Source organism: Bubalus kerabau, chromosome 18, assembly GCF_029407905.1.
Source record: "Bubalus kerabau isolate K-KA32 ecotype Philippines breed swamp buffalo chromosome 18, PCC_UOA_SB_1v2, whole genome shotgun sequence".
NCBI classification, from domain to species: Eukaryota; Metazoa; Chordata; class Mammalia; order Artiodactyla; family Bovidae; genus Bubalus; species Bubalus kerabau.
The window spans coordinates 28,985,594-29,003,934 of record NC_073641.1 but is presented as its reverse complement, the minus strand read 5'-3'; the positions used below and the strand labels follow the sequence as shown (position 1 = coordinate 29,003,934).

At 35.8% G+C, this 18,341-nt stretch overlaps 1 long non-coding RNA gene across 2 annotated transcripts in view; it reads right to left on the bottom strand.

The window, feature by feature from the left end:
* Positions 1-2,194: 2,194 nt before the first annotated feature.
* Positions 2,195-18,341, bottom strand: part of LOC129633068 (uncharacterized) — a 47,431-nt gene continuing 31,284 nt past the window's right edge. For both annotated transcript variants that reach the window (XR_008704853.1, XR_008704852.1), the window contains one exon: positions 2,195-3,109. This is a non-coding gene — a long non-coding RNA (uncharacterized LOC129633068). The remainder of the gene's footprint in view (positions 3,110-18,341) is intronic.

Below are 18,341 nucleotides of genomic sequence, written 5' to 3'. Positions count from 1 at the left end.
AGCGCCGAAGAATTGATGCTTTTGAACTGTGGTGTTGGAGAAGACTCTTGGAGTCCCTTGGACTGCAGGGAGATCCAACCAGCCCATTCTGAAGGAGATCAGCCCTGGGATTTCTTTGGAAGGAATGATGCTAAAGCTGAAACTCCAGTACTTTGGCCACCTCATGCGAAGAGTTGACTCATTGGAAAAGACTCTGATGCTGGCAGGGATTGGGGACAGGAGGAGAAGGGGACGACAGAGGATGAGATGGCTGGATGGCATCACTGACTCGATGGATGTGAGTCTGAGTGAACTCCGGGAGTTGGTGATGGACAGAGAGGCCTGGCGTGCTGCGATTCATGGGGTCGCAAAGAGTTGGACACGACTGAGCGACTGATCTGATCTGATATGATAACCCAGAAAATGACTCAGAAGTTCATTATATAACTAATGATTATCTATATTAAAATGATGAAAATAAATGGGAGGTAAATAACTAGATCCCCAAAACCATCTTGTCTGTGAGAGCCCTTAATAGTGGAACAAATTAAATGAAATTTTTCAGCAAGGGAAATGAAAAGCATGAATAGCTCTTGAAAGTGTTATTTGCTCAGTCATATCTGACCCACTGCGACCCCCATGGATGGTAGCCCACCAGGCTCCTCTGTCCATGGAATAGTCCAGGCAAGAATATTGGAGTGGGTAGCCATTCTCTTCTCCAGGGAATATTCTGGACCTAGGTCTCCTGCGTTGTAGGTGGATTCTTTACTGTCTGATCCACCATGCCTGTATGCATGCTCAGTTGCTAAAGTTGTGTCTGACTCTTTGTGACCCTGTGAACTGTAGCCCACCAGGCTCTTCTGTCCAAGGGATTCCCCAGGCAAGAATACTGGAGTGGGTTGCCATGTTTTCCTCCAGGGGATCTTCCCAACCCAGGGGTCGAACCCGCATCTCTTATGTCCCTGCATTGACAGGCAGGTTCTTTATTGCTAGCGCCCACTGGGAAGGCCCTGACCACCATGATGCTTATTTTAAGGGAATGAGCAGGACTTATTCTGTTGTCCAGGGCCTGGGACTCTGAGAAGGAGAGATGTCAATGGTCTCCTGCATGCTCTATTCTTGTCAAAGTAGCCTGGGTTGACAAGCAAGAGGGTCCAGCCCAGCTGAAGTGACAGCAGTTATGCTCTGGCAAGACACCAAGGTTAATTTCTGAATAGAGCCTCTGTAGTCTCTTAAAACATGGAGTTAAATGCATTTTAATAGCTACCCACTCCAGTATTCTGGCCTGGAGAATTCCATGGACTGTATAGTCCATGGAATCTCAAAGAGTTGGACATGACTGAGCGACTTTCACTTTCACTTTATTAGTTTACAGACATAAAACAGATATTGATCATAAGCTAGTTAAATTTTGCTATCATTGGTTTACAATGATCAGTTTAGAGATTCCTACATGAAAGTGGACAGAATTTAGCTATAGCATTGTTCATACTGCTGCTGCTGCTGCCGCTAAGTTGCTTCAGTCGTGTCCGACTCTGTGCGACCCCATAGACGGCAGCCCACCAGGCTCCCCCGTCCCTGAGATTCTCCAGGCAAGAACACTGGAGTGGGTTGCCATTTCCTTCTCCAATGCATGAAAGTGAAAAGTGAAAGTGAAGTCGCTCAGTCGTGTCCGACTCTCCGCGACCCCATGGACTGCAGCCCACCAGGCTCCTCCGTCCATGGGATTTTCCAGGCAAGAATGCTGGAGTGGGGTGCCATTGCCTTCTCCAGTTCATACTGCAGTGCCCCCAAATTAGGGATGTTACTGGTGCTTAATGTCCACTGTTGCCTCTTTGTCAAATATACCCAAGGAAGAAAGGCTTAAAGAGATAAGCATAGCTTAAAATACATTTTTAAGGCTATTTTTCTTTAAAAGAATAACATTTTATAGCTTATTATATTTCATAACTTAAATATGAAATATTAAGAAATTAAAATTTAAATTAATTTGTTTTATGATCTTAATATCACATGATGTATTAAAAAGCAAAGCTATCAATAACAAAAATTGAATGTACATTTTAAAACATTAATACTGCTTTATAAACAAATATATGATTAGGATAAATTTTAAAGAGAGGACATTTAATACAGATGATATTTTTCAACAAATATCCCATTGGCCATCTAAAAAAAAATCTGACCTATGATACAAGCAGGTGTATGAATAATGCCCTGTAAGTCCATCTATATTCAGTACACACACTGTGAAAGGAAATAATTGAATATTTTTATTTTTTTAATTGAAGGAGAACATATTTTAAGTAGAAAAGAATGTGATATTTAATGAGGTCAACACCTTAATATGAAACAAGTTCCTACTAGGATAGAAATCTCTAACCTATGATACAAAGTAGTTAAAGAATACATAATATACAGGAAATACAAATGGCAATAACAAGTGGACCAATATTCATTCTCACTAATAACCAAAAAACGTGAAATACAACATAAGTTGACCATTTTCTATTAATACATAAAAAACGGCCAAGCACTCAGGGAGACTGCTCTGTCTTGATGCTTTTGGTCAGAGATGTGACTTTTTTCTGACTGGAAATTAGATAATATGCACTACAAGTCTTAAAAACTCCTTGCCCTTATAGTCTAACGAAAACACTTCTGAGAATATATCCAAAGAAAATAATCAGATACTGAGAAAAGATATAGTTAGAAATAAAGTATTCTTGGTGCAAGATCCCCATGAACAGTATGAAAAAGCAGTGTTTTTGAAATACATTTTAATGCAAAAGACAATAAAAACTTTAAGTTAAAAATCAGGAGACAAAACTATGTACTATAGCAACTCATATTTGTAAAAATACTTTCATTTCAGTTCAGTTCAGTCACTCAGTCGTGCCCGACTCTGCAGCCTCATGGACTGTAGCATGCCAGGCTGCCCTGTCCATCACCAACTCCTGGAGCTTGCTCAAACTCATGTCCATTGAATTGGTCGTGCCATCTACCCATCTCATCCTCTTTCGTCCCCTTCTCCTGTGTTCAATCTTTCCCAGCATCAGTGTCTTTTCCAATAAGTCAGTTTTTCATATCAGGTGACCAAAGTATTGGAGTTTCAGCTTCAGCAACCATCCTTAAAATGAATAGTCAGTTTTTGTATCAGTTCTAATGAGGTGGATGAAACTGGAGCCTATTATACAGAGTGAAGTAAGCCAGAAGGAAAAACACCAATACAGTATACTAACGCATATATATGGAATTTAGAAAGATGGTAACAATAACCCTGTGTACGAGACAGCAAAAGAGACACTGATGTATAGAAGAGTCTTATGGACTCTGTGGGAGAGGGAGAGGGTGGGAAGATTTGGGAGAATGGCATTGAAACATGTAAAATATCATGTATGAAACGAGTTGCCAGTCCAGGTTCGATGCACGATACTGGATGCTTGGGGCTAGTGCACTGGGACGACCCAGAGGGATGGTATGGGGAGGGAGGAGGGAGGAGGGTTCAGGATGGGGAACACCTGTATACCTGTGGCGGATTCATTTTGATATTTGGCAAAACTAATACAATTATGTAAAGTTTAAAAATAAAATAAAATTAAAAAAAAAAAAAAGAATAGTCAGGACTGATTTCCTTTAGGATTGACTAGTTTGATCTTTGCAGTCAAGGGACTCTCAAGAGTCTTCTCCAATACCTCAGTTCAAAAGCAGCAGTTTTTTAGCACTCAGCTTTGTTTATGGTCCAACTCTCACATCTATACATGACTACTGGAAAAACCATAGCTTTGACTAGGCAGACCTTTGTTGGCAAAAAAAAAAAAAAAAAATACTTTATATAGTTTTAAAATAGACTCTAAGGCTAGATACTAGAAAGTATAAAATTGGATTTGGTATTATGATCTAAATTTGTTATTCACAGTTTTCTGAATTTCCTAAGCATTTCATATATTTCTTCTCTAATCATAAAAATGAAAAAACATATGAAACTTCATATCTTTCTATGTATGTTAATTCAGTTTTACTTATTATTGTAAATATTGAAAAATACCCTTGCTTCAGGGAGGCCCGGAGTGTTGCAATTCATGGGGTCGCAAAGAGTCGGACACGACTGAGTGACTGAACTGAACTGAACCCTTGCTTCAAATTATTTATGACATTTGTCAGCTTTATTAAGGCATAGTTACATATGTTACCCATATACATATATAATTTAATATATGTATATGTATATAACACACAGATATGTGTGAACATACATCTATATGCATACATATATGTATGTATAAATGTTTGTGTATTCACTCTGGAGGCAAAAGTGAAAATATTATTTGACTTCAACATCTTTACAATTAAAAATGGCTATTCTACCACTTGTATTTCAGAATTTCATTCAATGAGATCTATACTTTCAAAATTCACTAACGTCAAGAATTTGTAAAGTCCAGCAAGACATAATGTAAACAAAACAAAACAAACAAATCAAACCAAGACACAAAAGGTCCAAAAAGAAAACAAAAATGTTATTTCAGGACCATAGTTTGTTGTTCTTAACTTTTCTGTTGAGACGATGTATGGCAGGACTCAGTACTAAAGTCGCAAAATCAGAAGTTTGTGATATCATCAAACATTAGAAGGGAAAAGATAAAGTTCTATACCATCTAGTATTCTATTAAATTTTATCTCAACAAGGGTCTAAACAAGGTCTATCAGCAGTAAATGATTCTGTCAATATCCTTCACAGTAGGGCAACTTCTCCAGCAATTTTTGTAATCAATTACCAGTGGCTAACATTTTCATAATCTGTTCTGAATTTTGCTATATCTGAATGAACTTGGCTCTGACACATTCCTTATTATTTCCTTACTACTAGTAGGATGAACTACTTGTCCAGGTCATGCTGGGTCAGAAATGTGCTAAAGTGTTTACATAAATGCTGCAAGCAGCACCTGTCTTAAACACACTGTATTACTTTTTTCAGCCACAGTAGAACACATACAATTTTTGGTATAGGAGTTTAAAAGGAAGAAAAGTACAAATCAAAAATGTCTAACAATAATAGAGATTAAATTGCCTTTGCTGAAATATAGTCTGCTATTATAACATTAAACCAATTTCAAGTTTTCATCCACTACATTTTCTCATTTCCACTAATCATATAGGTATACATTTCAATTAGTTAGCCTTTGAAATTGCTTTGAGAATGATAACTGAATTTGCTTTCATTCTTTTTCTCAATATGTATATATAAAGTGAAAATAAAATTAATGTGGTATCTCTTTTGATGTGTATACTGATATACTTTATATGTATATACGTATATGTATATATATATATCTCGATTTCTTTCATGTATAATGTAATGAACTGAACACTTGGAAATCATCCAAAAGAAAAATGCATAATTATGACTAAGCTTTGATATTTCGAACTTCAAAAATTATTTGCCTAATGATTAAAAAACTTTATATAGTCTATACTGCCAACAAAGGTCCGTCTAGTCAAGGCTATGGCTTTTCCAGTAGAAATGGATGGTATATCCGGTAGTATGGATGTGAGAGTTGGACTGTGAAGAAAGCTGAGCGCCAAAGAATTGATGCTTTTGAACTGTGGTGTTGGAGAAGACTCTTGAGAGTCCTTTGGACTGTAAGGAAATCCAACCAGTCCATTCTGAAGGAGGTCAGCCCTGGGTGTTCTTTGGAAGGAATGATGCTAAAGCTGAAACTCCAGTACTTTGGCCACCTCATGCAAAGAACTGACTCACTAGAAAAGACTCTGAGGCTAGGAGGGATTGGGGGCAGGAGGAGAAGGGGACAACAGAGGATGAGATGGCTGGATGGCATCACTGACTCAATGGACATGAGTTTGAGTGAACTCTGGGAGTTGGTGATGGACAGGGAGGCCTGGTGTGCTGCAATTTATGGGGTTGCAAAGAGTTGGACACTACTGAGCGACTGAACTGAACTGAACTGATACTGTTTTTATTTGTGTTATTTGAACTGTAAAGCAAAGTTTCAAATTCTTCAGCTTTAATTATTTATATTTAAAAAACATCATTTTCAATTCTGGAGAACATATGGCACATTTTTAGTTTCCTTTGCTGGTTCTTCAAATAAAAATTAATAATTATTATAGTTTCTAAATAAACAAAATTAAATGTTTCAACTAGTTGCATGATTCTCTGATAATAAAAAAATTCAGCTAGAAAAAATATTTTTTTCCCTAAGAAATTATAAAATGTTGCAATTTCGATGAATTACAGAATAAAAAAATAGAAGATGGTAAACATATGTGAAAATGAAATAATAGCATTTTTTTAACATAGGTAAACTGATCTAAAATAAAAATTGACTCATTAATTGCTAAGCTGAAGCTGGTTTAAGCTCATTAATTTTTATTCAAATTTTATGAAAGACAAACATCTTTTACTGTGCAATGTAAAACACTTGTTAAAACTTTAATTGTATTACCTTGCTTTCAATTGCCATTCACTCATTTTGCTAGAAGGTATGTTTATGTTGAATATTATAGTAAGCGAATTTATTAAAATGTTACAAGAGAATTGGGATCTGATCAAATGCTTTTTCCAGCGTGAAACAGGTAAGCTGAAATCTAAGATAAACTCTGTACATCTTAACTGTAATTGAGTAGCTTAGAAATCCTAAGGAAAAAAAATCTAATAACAATGTAACTTTTTAAAATTTTCTGCCTTGGTATATATGAGGCATACTGAGAGTGAGACAAAGAGATAAACATTCATAGACATGTACTAACCTTGATAGTAGGCATAGGCTTGAGGGCCAGGGCTGGGCCCAGAATAAGGGGTGAAGGGCCAGCATATGGAGCTGAAAGTGCTATAAGAAAGTGGTTTCAATTCTAACTGCTACCATAGGGCTCATAGTAACCTTCATTGTTGAAAAGGAGTCACCAGCTGGATCCAGATTTGTAACCACATTAGAAGCAAGTTTTCTAGTTGTCAGTGCTTGGGGCAAAAGATTGTAAGAAATGAACAGCTGTCTCCTTAGAGAAAAGAGATCAGCTTTGGTGAGTTCTGTGACAGCTCGGTCACTGACTGAGGGGTTGATCGGGGTCACAGAGATGAGGATTTTTAAATGGAGCTCCAAGGGAGAGGAAATTTTGAATATTTCTAAGATTGTTAGGTTAAAAGAAAGTAACGTAAAAATAATTCTTACAGCGTGTGTTTGAAGAAAACAACACACAATTTGATCCCAATTGGATTATGACAGAATGCAGTAAGTTAAGTAAAAATAGGTCTTTGTTTCTAACGTGTTTGGTAATTACTGTGAATAATAAATTTGTATTCTGACCTAAAAATTACAACTAAATATTCATTGTGCTTTGTCAAATATACCTATAATCCTACATATGAAGAACAATATTAGAAGAATATGAATTTCTAAAAGTGTACATTATAAACCCAACACTATTTTTAATGGCCCTTCCTACTGCATACTTCAGTTGAAAAGATGAATATTAATTTGGAATTGAGTCAACAGAGATAACACTTCTCAACTAGCTAACCGTATTAATCACATTATTTTTTTTCTTTCTGTATTGCCAAATTTGAGGAATTCTAAAGGAACATGAGAAGAGTAAATGTAGGTGAGAATAAAGTTTAAGAGTTCCTTTGGAGCAGGTCAGAAATAATACATGGAAGGTGAAGAGAAAGAGAAATAATACATGGAAGAAAGAAAAAAATGGAGCATATGTGCCCGCACATATATGAGAAAATTGACTAAGGGAAATGAGAAATGCTAAGAAAGCAATATGAAAGACACAGCCATTGAATGTATTTTACTGGTATTACACTTTTGGTCGGTTTTATCCTGGAGGAAACTCATTAGCGATGCATGAGCTTTGGGAGAACTTCTTGAGTCACTTGTTTTTTGTTTTTGTCAAGAAGAATGTCATATACCAATGCATTAAGTAGGAGTTATTTTTCATAACAAAATGCTTCCATCAGCACTGACGAGGTCCTCTGAGTATCTATGTTGTTGGCACTCACTAAATGCTTAATAGTAGTAATAATATCACAGATAACATCATTTAAGGAATAAAATTGGCCTTCACATATTTGCCTGTTCCCCAAAGACTAAAATGTCTTCCCTGGCCCTTTTCCATCTGATGTTATGTGAACATTTTCCCGTTAATGTGAGGGTAGCTCTACTTTGACAAATGCTTCCACTGCACTCAGGAAGGTAAAAAAATAGGCCGAATCATAATCACTTGAGTTGTGTTCATGGAAAGGAGAGCTATAGATTCTCAAAACATCTTACTCATCATGTCTAATGTAGCTAGTTTAGTTTCATTGACTGTCTCTACGATCTTTGCTAGATGGAGTATTTGCTATATTGAATTATGCAGCTAATTTCAGATTTTAAGAGACAGATGGAATAGAACAAATGACACGAAGTAGACTATTACTTTAAAGAATATATATCTTATTTAAGATATCAGAATAGTCTGTGAAAAAGTAGTCTAATAGTTGCCAAAGAGGCATTTAAGAAGCTAAATATATTATATGTAAAAAAAGAAAGCAATAACACAGAGGAATAAAGTTCAGACTTTTGCAAACTACACTTGGAAATTACATACATACAAACAAATTGGTTGTACAATAAGTATATAATCATCATAGCATATTTAAGATTTTAGTGAATTATATATATAATTATTGAATCAAATTACTTGGACGTTTAGTGAAATTGTATCTGATTCTTTAAGTTGTATCTGATGTCTTATAAGGGAATTTAATCTTGGATTACTATTTATCATTACTGAATTCAAAAGTGATAGAAGATAATCTGTGTGGATATCTGATATTTTCTTCAAGGATCTAACATATTTTTATCAGATATATTTGTATCTATTTGAATTCCTTCTCAGGGTTCTGTATAACTTTCGATTATTTGCTTGAATCTCCTAACTGGAAATGCCCAAGAACCCCTGCAGGTATACAAAACACCTGGTCAAGGGCAATGAGAAGAGGGAAAAGGCTTGACCCCTGTTGTGAACACCCAGTGATCTACTACAGGGCCAGTATACTACAGTCTGCAAGTCCAGTCAGACTGCTCTGGTTTTGCAAATAAAGTTTTATGAAAACATAACCATGCTCACTCATTTGCATATTGTCAATGGCAGCTCTCTCGCTATAAAGGCAGAATTGTGTACTTGGGACAGAGACCTTTAGGTCTACAAAACCTAAAACATTTACTATCAGGATAGTAAATATATACAGCTTTCTAAAATATATTTAGCTTTATAAAAATATATAAAGCTTTATAAAAAAAAAAAACTTCCCTGACCTCTGATTTATTATAACAAAGTAGCTAAATTGTCCTAAATCTTAACTCCACTCCACACCTCAACTCCTCCGATCTCTTTTCTTCTTTCCTTCCTCATTAGCAAAGACTCAGGTCTTCCTCCATTCCCTGGTGGTTCAGATGGTAAAGAATTTGCTTGCAATGTGGGAGGCCTAGGTTCAATCCTTGTGTTGGGAAGATCCCCTGGAGAAGGGAATGGCAACTCATTCTAGTATTCTTTCCTTGAGAATTCCAAGGACAGAGAAGCCTGGTGGGCTACAGTTCATGTGGTCACAAAGAGTCGGACACGACTAAGCAACTATAACTTTCACTTAACCCCTTCTTACCATTCATTCGGGGCTTCCCAGGTGGCATTAAAGAACCTTCTGCCAATGCAGGAGACATAAGAGACACGGTTTCCATCCCTGGGTTGGGAAGATACCCTGGAGGAGGGCATGGCACCCCCACTCCTGTATTCTTGCCTGGAGAATCCCACAACCAGAGGAGCCTGAAGGGCTACAGTTTGTAGGGTCAGAAATAGTCAGACACAACTGAACTGACTTAGCATGCATGCATCATTCATTTATTGACTGACAATATGGACTTCAAGTTTTCATTTGAGAAATATTTAAAATATGTATATATGCTCATGCATATATATGTCCTAAAATAACATCTCAGTTTGAATGTTTCAGAGGTAACCAGCAAATTCTAATGCCAATTTACTTTACATAACATTTAAAAATAATAACAGCAAGCGAGCACATAGCACTTACTAAGTTCCAATCATAGTTCTGAATTTATTCCTTATATTAACTTAATTCAGCCTCATCACACTCCTTGGAGAGAAGCATCATCATTATCCCCTTTTGAGGGATGAAGAAACTAGGCACAGTGACTTTAAATAATTTATTCAAAGTAACATAGCTAAAAGGAGGCAGAAATAGAATTGGAACCCAGTTAGATAATCACTAGCTGGATAATCACAAGGCTCTATAACCTCAGTGTATTGTCTATTAGCCAATGAATGTGTTTTAAATTTTAATCAGTGTTATTATTTCCCTACTAAGATTATCTGTTTTCCTCATATGTTATCTTAAAGCTCTAACGTAAGCCAGGAGATTAATAGTTCATGGTTTCCATCTAACACATGGATATATCCTGTGCCTTTAACTTTCTAGCATTTAGTAATTTTCAGAAAACATTAAAAATATGATTAACAGTGGAAATGGAGGAGGAGAAGAGTTGTGATGCTTTGACATTAATGTGACATTGAATTGAGATTGAAAATGAGATTAAATATTTTCCAGATAGTGTAGAATTTCCTGATGAGAAAAAGATGGAGCATTTTTAGTTTTTTCATCACAAATCTTATTAGAAAATGCCAGAAATAAAATAATTTTACTATTACATGTATTTTTTATACGATGCATACAATGATGTATGCATCATGAGAAATGCTGGGCTGGATGAAGCACAAGCTGGAATCAAGGTTGCCAGGAGAAAGATCAATAACCTGAGATATGCAGATGACACCACCCTGATGGCAGAAAGTGAAGAGAAACTAAAGAGCCTCTTGATGAAAGTGAAAGAGGAGAGTGAAAAAGTTGACTCAAAGCTCAACATTCAGAAAACTAAGATCAGGGCATCCGGTCCATCACTTCATGGCAAATAGATGGGGAAACAGTGGAAACAGTGGCTGATTTTATTTTCTGGGTCTCCAAAATCACTGCAGATGGTGATTGCAGCCATGAAATTAAAAGATGCTTACTCCTTGGAAGGAAAGTTATGACCAACCTAGATAGCATATTCAAAAGCAGAGACATTATTTTGCCAACAAAGGTCCGTCTAGTCAAGGCTATGGTTTTTCCAGTAGTCATGTATGGATGTGAGGGTTGTACTATAAAGAAAGCTGAGCACAGAAGAATTGATGCTTTTGAACTGTGGTGTTGGAGAAGACTCTTGAGAGTTCCTTGGACTGCAAGGAGATCCAACCAGTCCATCCTAAAGGAAATCACTCCTGAATGTTCATTGGAAGGACCGATGTTGAAAGCTGAAACTCCAATATTTTGGCCACCTGATGCAGAAAGCTGACTCATTTGAAAAGACCCTGGTGTTGGGAAAGATTGAAGGCGGAAGAGAAGGGGACAATGGAGGATGAGATGGTTAGATGGCATCACCGACTCAATGGACATGAGTTTGGGTAAACTCTGGGAGTTGGTAATGGACAGGGAGGCCTGGCGTGCTGTGGTTCACAGGGTCACAAAGAGCTGGACACGAACTGAATACAATGATGAAACACAGAGAAGTAAATGAACCTATAACAATAAATAACAGACACAAATTTATTTGGATGATAGACATAAGCATCAGCAAGAATGAATTTGCTCAGCTAGAGAAATAAAACATCATTGGAAAAAAATACCAAAAACTAAAGGGAAGCACCTTATTCAGGCATTATTATTAGAATAATAATTGGAAAAGGGAAAGACTGGGAAATGACTAATTTCAAACTAAGCCACATTAATTACTCTAATTATAAGTAAAATAACTTGGAAAACTTATGTAAGATCTGTCTATAAAACATCTTGATAATTCTCTAGTTTATCAATTTTTCTTCATTTTGTCAAGATTTACCGAAACTATTCAAATCTGAAAAATTATCTCACTTCTAAACTGACATAATTATTTTTTATTTGTGAGCCTTTCTTTATAATCCATTGTCTGAGAAGCCTCTCTTGGTCTTTGATACAGAAAACTAAAATAATACACCTACTTTTTTCTAGAAAATTATTTAATATATACTAAATGGAGACAAATGATATATGTTTCTTTTTTTTTTTTAATAGGCTGAAAGGAACTGAACAGCTATTGTGTGATATGGCTAGTGCTCAATTAATTTTACTCTCTATCATCACAGAGTCATCTTGAAAATGAAAAATGCTATTGATTTGAAAAAAAATTGCTTTGTACATTTAATAATAAAAAAACCTAGCTACTTAGATTAACCTTGAAAAAAATTAAATTTTACCGATTAAATATTTGTTACAATAGCTGTTTTTATAATACTTGTTCAAAAACACTTAAACATTCACATCTGATAGAGAGATAAACCTGTTTAAAGGGGTTTAAAGCACAACCACTCTCAACTAAGCTGGCCTTTGTCAGCATGCACTTGACATCTGAATGAGTCTATTCTCTGTGTAGTGAGGGGTCAGCACAATAAAATAACTGTCATTGAATCACTGAGTGGTTTTGGAGAGTATTAACAAAACGCTGTCTAGGTGTTCTGACACTGACTGGTGAAAAGGTCACTTTCACCTGAGTGACCTATGGAACCTCATGATCAAGAAGACACAAAGAATAGTTAACAAACCTAGAGACAGTAGACAATGAAGCAGCTCTTCCTTGACCAGTGCTTTGTATATAACCAAAGTCTTCTATAGGGGTCTTGTTGGATCTGTTTTCGAACTATGGAGAGAATGTAAACTTCACACAATTGGTTGGATGGGAATTTTCTGTTCCAAATCCCAACCTATTTCAACCATAGAGATTTTATTATGCTATTTTATTATTGTTATTGTTGTTGTTGAAAATATATAAGATTTCCAATGAATAAAAGGGTCAGATACTTAAAATAGATTAGAAGTCCACCAAACTAAGGAAATAAGATTCTGAGACTGTTTCAACATTTATTTATGTACTAAATAAATGTCTTGAATTATAAGATGATTTGACACAAGGTGACTATAAAGTGCTCAAAGTTCTGTTTAAAAATTAGGCAGATTATAAAATGATGTACATGTAATCTCAGAATTGAATATGATGATAATTTTATTTTAAAAACACATAATTATTTAGATTTAGAATTTTTAAAAAGGTTTAATTATTAATTTGGATAAGAAAGTTTGTATCATAGATCCAAAGATACTAAAGACCATCTTTATTCCTGCAAATAGATTTAACAGTAAAATCTGTAGATAGCAACTATTGCCCTATTTTACCAAAAAGATAGGTAGGTTGACTGGCAAACTCAGAAAGAGTGTCTTGCAATTAATTGCCAGTAAAATTTGTTTAAAACTCAAAAGTGATCATTTAGAAGCCAACACAACTTCCAAAGTGTATGTAACACATTTTTAGCATGCCTTAATAGAGTTCTTTAAGCAGGGAAGAGCCCTCACATGGACATCAGATTAACAAACCTACTTCTGGTCTCTCCCTCAGTTAATTTCTTTCTTTGGTTTCCTTTTCAACAAGGGTCTGCATTCATTCACAAGTTCAGTGTTACAGTTATGATTAAAGAAACTGTCTTTTCACTATTTGGATCCTACAAAACCTTTGCTAGCTAGGTTATAAGAGGAGAATATTCAGGTGATGTTTGAAAAAGTTAAATTTTCATTGTTAAAAGGTAATTTAAACTTGGGCATCAAGAGTTGGTCTTGAGCAGACTGCTTTGGGCAGAAAGTATCTTGTGCTCATCAGGGTGCTTGATAGTCTGGTGGGTCTTCTGGATGAAATGTAATTTGCCTGAAGTGTTCAATTGAAGTAAATTAAATGTAGAGGAAAAGTTCTAGCAGAAATATATACAGACTTGGTAATTGTGTTCATGGTCATAATTTTTAATAGAAATTAGATTGGCATTTGCCATAATGTAATATATTGTTTAAATTCTTACATCCTCTCCAACATCTACTCATTAATTCACAGGACATCATGAACTTGATGTGTGCCAGGCATCGGTGTCTGTGTCAGACTGACTGTCAGAGTGAATCAGCCAGACATGGTCTCTCCCTCTTGGGGTTTACAGTCTTATGAAGTCTTCAAGGCAGAAAATTAGTCCTATTCATTTCATTATATTACAAATATATATAGTAGGTGCTTAGGAATCCTGATTAAAAATTTATAAAGTACATATCACATTTTTAAATTTTTGAATTGCTTGAATTAAAAAAGCCGAGTGCTGACTTTAGTATGGTTGAAGTATCTTTTATGCATTACATAACAATTAGCACTTAGAAAAATTCTAGGAATGTCTTAAATTAAATGTAGAAGTAAAGGACACATTTTAGGGCTTTTAAAACTTTGAGACAATCCAAAATTGCGTTTACACCAATGTTAAAGAACATTATTGACAACCAATACCCTAAATGAATTTGAAGAAGTAAGTTGGTCCTTCAACACTATCTAAATGTATGGCAAGCATATGAGCCTTAATAATCCCTTTAAAAACATACTGTAAATACTCCCAACTAAAGTCTAAATTCCAAGACTACTACATTTCAGTAGTCCCTTCAACCCATATTCTCTAAACTTGCTTGGGTTTTTGCTTTCTGCTGCAATATTTTGTTTTATTTAGGTTTCTTTTTTTCTTTCTTCTCCTCCCCCTGAGAGAAGGGTAGAGTGGTGGGAGAGCTGGCAGTTCTCTGGGTTACAGGATAAATCCCGCTTGGCTGCATGTGACTGCCTCATTTAGCAGCTGGTAATTCTGTGGAGCAATGCTCAGCACTTGCTCTTACAGTCTTTTATGTAATATAATATATATTTTTAAAATTGATTGTAATTTTTTTAGCACTTTGGGGGCTGCTGGTGGTCTCTTTTTCAGGCTAAATAGACCAACTGCTGCTGCTAAAAGAGTTTATTCGACCACCCACACTCGGAAGCACAACCTCCTTCTCCCTGTGTCCCCTGAAGTAGCAGTCAGCAAGGCCTGTGCAGTAATAACTGTGAGCAGCCTTCAGGCTCAGAAAAATGTCACAGCTTGAGCCCCAGAGCCTCCAGTGCCCCCATTCAATCAGTGCTCAACTGCATGATGCACCCTGAAACTTAAAATGAAAGCCCTGGATTCATGGCCAAAAATACAAACTCCCTACAGGTTCTTTCTGTGGGAGCTATTGAAGTTCCCTGTTAGCTCACAGACGGTTACCTACCTTCTCCTTCTGTGCCGGGTAGCAAGGGAAAAAAGGCACAACTGTAACATTTTGTGCACAAAGACCTTGACTGGGATGCAGAAAGACTTAAAAACAGCTGGCATATACTTTTTAAAACAACATTTTGACAGATAAAGTCAAGTGATAAAGTATAGTGAACTTATTTATAATTACCTCTGCTGTTGGAGGCAAGTGAAGGAGTGGGTGACTCAGAACAGGGGTATGCCAACTAATCAAATTTCATTTTATTTTGCTCTGAAACCTCAGAATTTGATAGCATGTGTGTGGGTGTATGTGTGTGTGTATGTACAAATTATAGTAAGGAGTGATAATTTTCAGTCTCTGATAAATACAGAAGTATAGGGAAAGCAACAACACTGAATTAAATTTTTGTTGCAAATATTTCCACCCCACTCCAAGGCAAAAAGAACATCTGGTTGTCCCCAGAGGATCACATACAAAATATTGTGTGACCTTTCTGGGTCTACATTTGAGAGGCCCAATACAAAATGGATCAAGAGTTTTGGGAAGATAGAGTAGTAAACACACATAGAAATTTACATTGATATCAGTAATCATTAATAGCAGCTTTTTAGGTGACTAGACACTCTTACGATCCCTGTTTCCCAAGGATTTATATCCTGAGTTTATGTGTTTTTCCAATAAAATCTAATTTTCTAAAGTTTCAAATTTTGCTGTTATTCTGGTAAAAGTGTTTAAAAAAGTAGTAAATAATCTCCTTTAGTTGCTGCCAAAGTGGTATATAAGTAGAGATAATGTTTATTTTGACACAAATGTCAAATCTTGGTTCAGAATTATTCTGGTGGATAATTAAATTCATCATAATAGAACTTCAAAGGCAATGCCTACTCTCTATTCAATAAATTAAAAGACTCAATCATGCAAGCAGGTTGGAGATCTTGTTAATTTTAGAATCAGACTCACAGCTTCTTTCTGCACATGAAATTTTGTTTAGTAGTTCAAACCTGTAACACCAGACTTTATTTTTACCCTTTAAAATTTCTACTTTACTACTCTTGTAGAACATGGTTTATTTCTTCATTAGGGAGGTTAACAGAAGTTCAGTGAATCTAAAGCTCCATCAGATATGTGTGTTCACCATGGCTGAGGGAGCAGCCATAATGAGAAGAGAGGGGACTTGCTCAAGCTAAAGAATTTCTATTTAAAATAACTGAGCAGTGATGAACATGTAAAGAAATCCTTGTTGAATAAGTGAATCACTTTTCTCAAATTTTTACATTAGCAAATATAAAATTTTAAAAGTAAATAATATAATTGATCAAAGCAATTTCTATAAAAATGTAACTTTTATTAGGTAGAGAATAGTATTTAAGATGTTTATTTTTAACTCTACCATATACAGGAGAATAAAAGATAGTCTCTCACTTTTCTGTTATGAAACTGATAAATGGTATATGGAAAAAATCAATAAAAATGTGAAAGATGGTAAAGCCTAGATTTTTAAAGAGGCTTTGTAGTATAAGATTTGATGCAGCTTTTATTTTAACTCTTTCTTTCCTTTGTATGTTCAAAAACAATGAGAAATAGCAACATGGAGAAGAACTGTATAGCTCAATGTTGTTTTAATAAATTTTTGTAATATATCACTAACATTTTTCCCCAGGATTCTGAGAACCTAGTGATATATTTGGTGTACAGGGCTATGGACTATGGAATATCTATGTGCACATATATGCAAACGCACAGAGTAACATCTATATAAGAACCAATGCTGCCAAAATGTTCTTTAAAGGGTAGTATAAATTTCAGGCTGTTTTAGGCTCTGTGGGCCAGAAGGTCTCTGTTGCAGCTACCCACCTTCTCCCTGCAGTAGGAAATCAGCCACTGATGATGATGTGTGAACAGATGAGAATGGCTATGTTCTGACAAAGCTTTATTCAGAAAAGTAGGCTGAGGGAGTGACATCAGTGAATGATAGGAAAAAGACCTCAGAAAATTTTCTCCTCCATAAAATCAATGAAAAATGGCAAAATTATCAGAATTGACTCTTTTAGTACTCTGGAAATTAATCAAAGGCTTGTAGCAATTCAAAAATAAATGAATGAAAAAATAAACAGCTGAAAATCTCAGTTAAAAACAGTGACATTTCTGATATTTTAACTTGACCTCTTCTCAATCTCCACATCAGTTCCAGGGGATAGCCTTGAAAATTATCACCCTACAATCACAGTGGAAAACAGCAGCAAGGCAGCCATCAGAGCTGGAATAAGGTTGGAGAATAAGGTTGGAACAAGGATGGAGCTCCTTCAAGTCTCATTCCCTAATATTTGTCATTACTGACCTGTCAAGTGTATATAGTAAAGAATTTGACCTTGTCCAAAGAGAGGTCTGTCCTTTGCCCTCAGTGACTGGGAGGTAACCAATGTCAACTCTGCTAGAAGGGTCACAATTTAAAGCAGAGGCTGGTCACACCAGATCTTAGGGTGACTTTGGCCATACCAGAACCCAACTGTGTGAGTAAGGAGGGAAAGCTTGACATGCAGTATTAATTGGTCTGGAGACTTGAGTTCAACCAAGTATCATGTCATGAATATATAATGAAGTTCCAATAAAATTTCTAACAATGAATCTCTGCTACAATATTTCATATATATTGTCACATATCAATGCCAGAAGGATAATGTGTTTGGGCAACAACAGAGCTTCACGTTTGGAACCCTCCCATACTCTGCCTTATTTATCTCTCTTTTGGTTGATTTTAATTTGTATCTTTTCCTTGTAGTAAAGCATAATTGTGAGTATTACAGCTTTTAGTAAGTTCTGTAAGGACTTCTAGCAATTAACAAAACTTAGGTGATTTGGAGAACAGCTCCAACCTGCAGTTGGTGTCAAATGTTTTGGGAAAACTTGGCAGTCTGGAGGATTATGTCCTCAAATTCTGCAGTTCGGTTAACTCTGGGTAGTTGGTACCAGGATTAGAAGTTCTCTAGAATAATCCTGATTCAACTGATTCATCCTAAACATGTGGTTTAGAAAAAAAAAAAAAAAGGTAGAATAAAATCGGGGCTGAGGAAATTTTGAATAGTCACAGTGTCACTCATGTTAACTAAAGCTGTGTTTTGCTCAGTTAATG